The sequence below is a fragment of the Podarcis erhardii genome (assembly GCF_964252035.2).
Source record: "Podarcis erhardii genome assembly, chromosome: 10".
Taxonomy (NCBI): domain Eukaryota; kingdom Metazoa; phylum Chordata; class Lepidosauria; order Squamata; family Lacertidae; genus Podarcis; species Podarcis erhardii.
The window spans coordinates 25,763,226-25,769,152 of record NC_138500.1 but is presented as its reverse complement, the minus strand read 5'-3'; the positions used below and the strand labels follow the sequence as shown (position 1 = coordinate 25,769,152).

The window sequence follows — 5,927 nt, the reverse complement described above, 5'->3', positions numbered from 1 at the left end:
TCAGATCAGAGTTTTCCTTCTCCTAGATGGGCTACCTTCCCAGGTTGACGAACCCCATCTGCCCCTCACTTCCCTGTACAGCATGTGCAGAAACTGCCTCCTTGACCATTGGACCCACTATTGGTCTCATCCACTCAATCTGCCAGAGCCTTTACATGCAGAGGGAGTCCTTACCATTGGTGTAGCCCTGGGGTGCGGGGTGTGTGTGTGCGCAGTTGCCTCCCCTAAATCAAGTAAATACATATAAATACTTAACTAACTGACCAATTGTGTCACAGATAACTTGGTTTTACTCCTCCTAACATAAAGTCTGCCCCCCAATAAATCCTGGCTACAGAAGGGTTTGAGACCCATTGGCTACCCTCACCTGGTTTAGCTGGCCAGGTGTAGCTGTTTCCTGGGGTGTGGCTGCTGTTGCATGCTGACAGCTTTTAGGAGCCAAAGGTGAGAGCTAAGTGCAGGATGGGGACCAAAGGTGGACAAACTACCCCAGAAGGAGGACGGCATGTCCCCCAGCAGGGGGTACTACCCCTCCCCTAGCACCCCATACCCTGCTGAATTAGGCAGGTTCACATTTAAATGCAAACTGAATCTAATTTCTCCCCAGTCTTTAGTTACCCGTGGTGGCTGAAGGAGCAACCATTCATTTCTCTTAATATTTCCAACAGACAGGGCTACAGCGGACACATATGATGCACTGGAAATAGAGAAAATTGTAACCATAGGAAGAAGCTGCTAGTGTAAGCGGCTTAACTTAAATCATCCGCAAGATTTGGATGCAGCAGAAGGTCAGCAAGTCAAACTCTGTGGCTGGATTTAGCCAAGCACTGCATAGTTTCATTTCCACTAATAGTATTTGCTGCTAAGATAATTGCTGGTGTTCTTATTCCTAAAGCCCCTGAAAGGAAAATGATAGCGTGCAGGATCAAGGATTATCCTCCTTCCTATGTAGGAAGTTGCACAATCTGGAAAGTTGTGTGACGAGGATGGTCAGCATTTATACTGTGGTAGTGCCTGTAAGACTACAAACTCTGGGTCTTGTTCAGCTAGATGCTGTCCAAATATAATTAGGGGGTGGCTGCTTGCATGAAATGTCAGATATAAATATGAGGAGCCATGTCAGGAGTCAGTGGAAAAGTCTGCTTTGCACTGGGGATTTATTTAATAACCCAATAATCTGAACCTTAGAGAGCCTTAAACTCTTTAGAAATGGGGATCCTTACAATAAAGAGTCCAGAAACACATTTTTAACCAGATGTTTCAATTAACCCAGAAGATTAAACGAGTTTCCTAAGGGACATATCCTTTCCATTTATCAGCAGCAATAAACAGAACCGTTAAAATTATCTTCTAGAAGAACGCCATATCAAGGTCACTCATCATGAGCGCATGAGGGAAATACAAGACAATGGTTTAGTAAGCCCAACCAGCTGTAGACTGGCTGTGTGTATTGTAATACTCGCCTCATTTATTTGGCCTGCCATGCTGCAGAGCTGGTATCAGATGTCAGCATCCTCGGGTGCCTGCTGAGGTCATACCAAGGGGCCTTCTGCCAACCCATAGGACTTCCTAGCCCTGCTGCTCCTTGCTGCTGCTGCTGCTGCCTGTTCATCGGTCCTCTCTGAGCATGTAAGCAGAGACAGGAGTGAGGAGATGGAGCAGCATGGTTCCTGTTCCTCTCTGAGTGTTTGTGTAGATAGAGTCCAAGATGAGAGAGGGCAAGCTTTTATCATTATATTTATTTCTGCTCCGCCTTTTCCTTTCCTCAAGAGGGACTTGAGGTAGAGGAGGAGATGAGCCTGCTAGTGGAGGGGACCCCTTTGAGGAGAACTTGCACAAGGGACCCCCAAAACCTGGAGCCCACCCCGCTTGACTGTGTACGTGTGTTCTCATTTGTCCCCTTCTCTCTTTTGCTAATACAGTGGTACCTCGGGCTACAAACACTTCAGGTTACAGACTCCGCTAACCTGGAAGTAGTACCTCGGGTTAAGAACTTTACTTCAGGATGAGAACAGAAATTGCATGGTGGTGGTGTGGTGGCAGCAGGAGGCCCCATTAGCTAAAGTGGTACCTCAGGTTAAGAACAGTTCCAGGTTAAGAACGGAACTCCGGAATGAATTAAGTTCTTAACCAGAGGTACCACTGTACCTAGAGGTGATTAAGGAGCACACTGTGAAGTGACCTAACACCAGTATTGAAGCCTGTTCATTATGATGCTTGTTGTGGTGCAACATGGTGGTCCCTGATAGCCACTGAGTGACACCCTCTAATTGGGCTTATTTGGATGGAGGGCTGACTCTGTAGGCTTATTACAATAATAATGGGGAACAATTTTCCCCAAGGAGCTGGGCAGTTCTTAAGAGCGAAATCTGAGGGAAATGATTGAATTTCAGATATACAAGACTGAAGAATGAAGAAAGTATTGGTTAGCAGAAGGTAGAACAGCTGGGTGTCATTGTATTCTGAATATTTTTTAAAATATGTAACTGACAGACAGAAAATCAGAAGTCCTTTTATCTTTCCTCTTTCCCCCTTTCCTCTCTTATATTTCTCTCTTCCTTTTATCTTCGTTCTTCATTCTTCCTTTCTCGTTTGTTTTCCTTGGTGTCCACATGCAGCAGGAGAGGCCAGGAACCAACGTGAGTGACTCATTTTCCCACCTCATGCTTACATGTGACGGGTGGGTTGTGGGTAGGTGGTCCAATGCAAATGAATGCACATGGGCATTTGTTTCCACGAAATATCATTAAGAGTGAGCTGCAAGGGGGAAAGTAAGTTCAGTTATTCCTGCAACCTACCACATGTAGAACGTATGCACTGGATGCATTGATAAATTGGACCTGAAATGAACAGCTTATCCAGATATTAGCTGTGTGGTCCCAAGTAGCTTTATAGTACTTAAAACTAACCTTGGAAAGATTAGGGAAACACCTGGATAGTCGAATCACCCAGTGACAGGAACTAATATGCTATCGTCTACATAATCCTTACATTCATTGTTGCTGCGTTAGGACAAGGCTCCTATTTTAACAGATGCGCCCTTTGAAAAGCATCAAAAGAGTAAAAGGCAGCCAATAGAGAGGAACAATCTGAGGATCCGACAGTATTTCAAGCCTGATGCAACAGGCCAAGACATACAGAATTAAAAAGAAATTGAAGCTGCCTTCCCGCCGCCCCCTCCATCTCCCAAGTTTAGGGCCATTACATTTGCTTGGTATGACAAAAATAGCTTCTTCTTATAAAATGAAATATCCATGCTAAGCCACAAAGCTCCAAAGTAACATCTGGTTCTTCTGCTAAAATATCATCCACTCCAGCCAGCTATACAACCCCAGAGAGATCTTCCTGTATCTTGCTACTGTCCTCTAAATAAGAAAGAGAGAGAGAGAGAGAGAGAGAGAGAGAAGGTTAAAGAAAGATGTAGCAGAATACGTAAAGAAGTAAACATCCTGCAGCAGTTGACCACATTTACAGAGGTGGCTGATTTCGTTTTAGAAGCTGACCCAAAGTGGTTATGGATATCACAAGCACCACAATCTCTGATCTAGATCTCTGGTCCCATGGCAGTTACATGTGAGCTTGTATAAAAACATTTAAAGTCTCCTTTTACTTTTTTCTTTTCAACCCTATTTAATCTCTGGTTGCGCAGTACAAATGTTGGATCTATTTACAATTTAGAGCCGGGTATGTGTGTGAGGAACATGTAGTCCTCAAGATGCTGTTGGACTCCAAATCCCATCAGCCCCAGCAAGCATGGCCAAGGATCAGGGATGATGGGAGCTGTAGTCCAACAGCATCTGGAGGGCCACAGGTTCCCCAGCCCTGAGTGAAATCTCCTAACATCATAAAACAAATATAAAATAATAAGAAAGCATGTAATTGAGAGAATGATTGTCTGTGTGGAAGCATTTGGCCTGTAGCGCCTTTCCCACTTTCGCCTGCAGACCTGACTCCACGGCTGCTTCACGGTAAAGCTGAGAGCTCAGTTCTCCTTTCACCCATTTCACAGTGAAGAATTATGAATATAGGAAGCTACTTTGTGCTGAATCAGGCCATTGGCCTATCTCACCCAGCACGGTCTGTTCTGACTCACAGCAGCTTTAAACAGGCCTGTTTGCATCCTATTGTATGCCATCAATTGTGGATGGCAAGGTCCAAGCATGGGATCTTCTGCATGCAACCCTTACATTGCCTCTCCCCATATGTGAAGGGCTGTGTGAGTTTCACCTTCCATGAAACTGGATGTTCTCACGCTTGCAGAGAAAAACACATGAAAATTTGTTGCCAATACCTTGTAAAACTGCAGAAGCAATGGGAACCCGGTAGACCTTTGAGATATTGCTATTTCAATTGCTTTTAGTCATCTTGACACCACTGTAGTGCGTTAGTTGTGGGTTTATTCTGCTTTAGTGGTTGTTCCATGATGCTTCCCCAGTGCTGCTACGTTATTACTGTCCGGAAGGGCTATAGCACAAGAAAACAGGGCAAAAATAAATAAATAAAATCCCTGAACAATTGTGGTATGGAAAGTTGTGGGATTTCAGCAGGAAATTACAAGATATGCATTAACTGGAAGATGTATGAAAGCCTCAAAACTTCTGCAGAGACAAACAGAACTGAAAGTGGGGTTGCATGTGGCTGCCCTGATAGCATCTTAAGCACATAGCATAATGAACACATGATTCAAAAGGACACTTGGAGGGACCCTGGATGTTGTATGATAGAAAGCACAAACTGATATATCTAGGTTGGCCTTCAGTCATAACATTTCCAGCTCTTTTGATTCTCCCCTTCACCTTGACAACAGAGGGAGAATTATAGTTTCCTTCATTTCCACAAAATGGGGAGCACTTTTCAAGTTTTACTTACGATGAGGCAGCACTAGAGACAGAAGGTATCTTTGCAATAACCTGTCTGGTTTAAGTAGGTGAAGCAGACTAGGAATCAGTGCTAGTCTTCAGTCTCCTTCAGGACCCTCTAATGCAGAAAAGAAAAAGAAACATTTCTGCACATCAACTTTGCCATATAAAACTGACCTCACCTGGAAAGTTAGTATGTTCTAAAGCATGTCCCACAATGTCTTAGAACATGATCAGCCAAATGGGCCATTAGTGTCCATTGTCTTTTGCCAACAAGTAGGCCATGCCCTACCTACAGAGAGATTCATTTTTCTCCTTTGCACAATGGGAAAACCTAGCTCTCGGAAGTTATTTGCACCATTTTATTACCCTGCTTATTTAACTTATATGCAGAATCCCAAGCCAGAATTAAGATTTCCGGAAGAAATATCAACAACCTCAGATATGCAGATGACACAACCTTGATGGCAGAAAGTGAGGAGGAATTAAAGAACCTTTTAATGAGGGTGAAAGAGGAGAGCACAAAATATGGTCTGAAGCTCAACATCAAAAAAACGAAGATCATGGCCACTGGGCCCATCACCTCCTGGCAAATAGAAGGGGAAGAAATGGAGGCAGTGAGAGATTTTACTTTCTTGGGCTCCATGATCACTGCAGATGGTGACAGCAGCCACGAAATTAAAAGACGCCTGCTTCTTGGGAGAAAAGCAATGACAAACCTAGACAGCATCTTAAAAAGCAGAGACATCACCTTGCCAACAAAGGTCCTTATAGTAAAAGCTATGGTTTTCCCAGTTGTGATGTATGGAAGTGAGAGATGGACCATAAAGAAGGCTAATCACCGAAGAATTGATACTTTTGAATTATGGTGCTGGAGGAGATTCTTGAGAGTCCCATGGACTGCAAGAAGATCAAACCTCTCCATTCTTAAGAAAATCATCCCTGAGTGCTCACTGGAAGGACAGATCCTGAAGCTGAGGCTCCAATACTCTGGCCACCTCATGAGAAGAGAAGACTCCCTGGAAAAGACCCTGGTGTTTGGAAAGATGGAGGGCACAAGGAGAAGGG

General features: G+C 44.1%; 1 long non-coding RNA gene across 1 annotated transcript; it reads right to left on the bottom strand.

Annotated features, from left to right (window-relative positions):
• Nucleotides 1-2,535: 2,535 nt before the first annotated feature.
• On the bottom strand, nucleotides 2,536-4,934 carry LOC309351068. Its single transcript, XR_014160682.1, has 3 exons — nucleotides 4,870-4,934; nucleotides 4,292-4,464; nucleotides 2,536-2,757 (listed from the first exon to the last, which is right to left on the bottom strand). It is a non-coding gene; the product is annotated as an uncharacterized lncRNA (long non-coding RNA).
• Nucleotides 4,935-5,927: the final 993 nt, after the last annotated feature.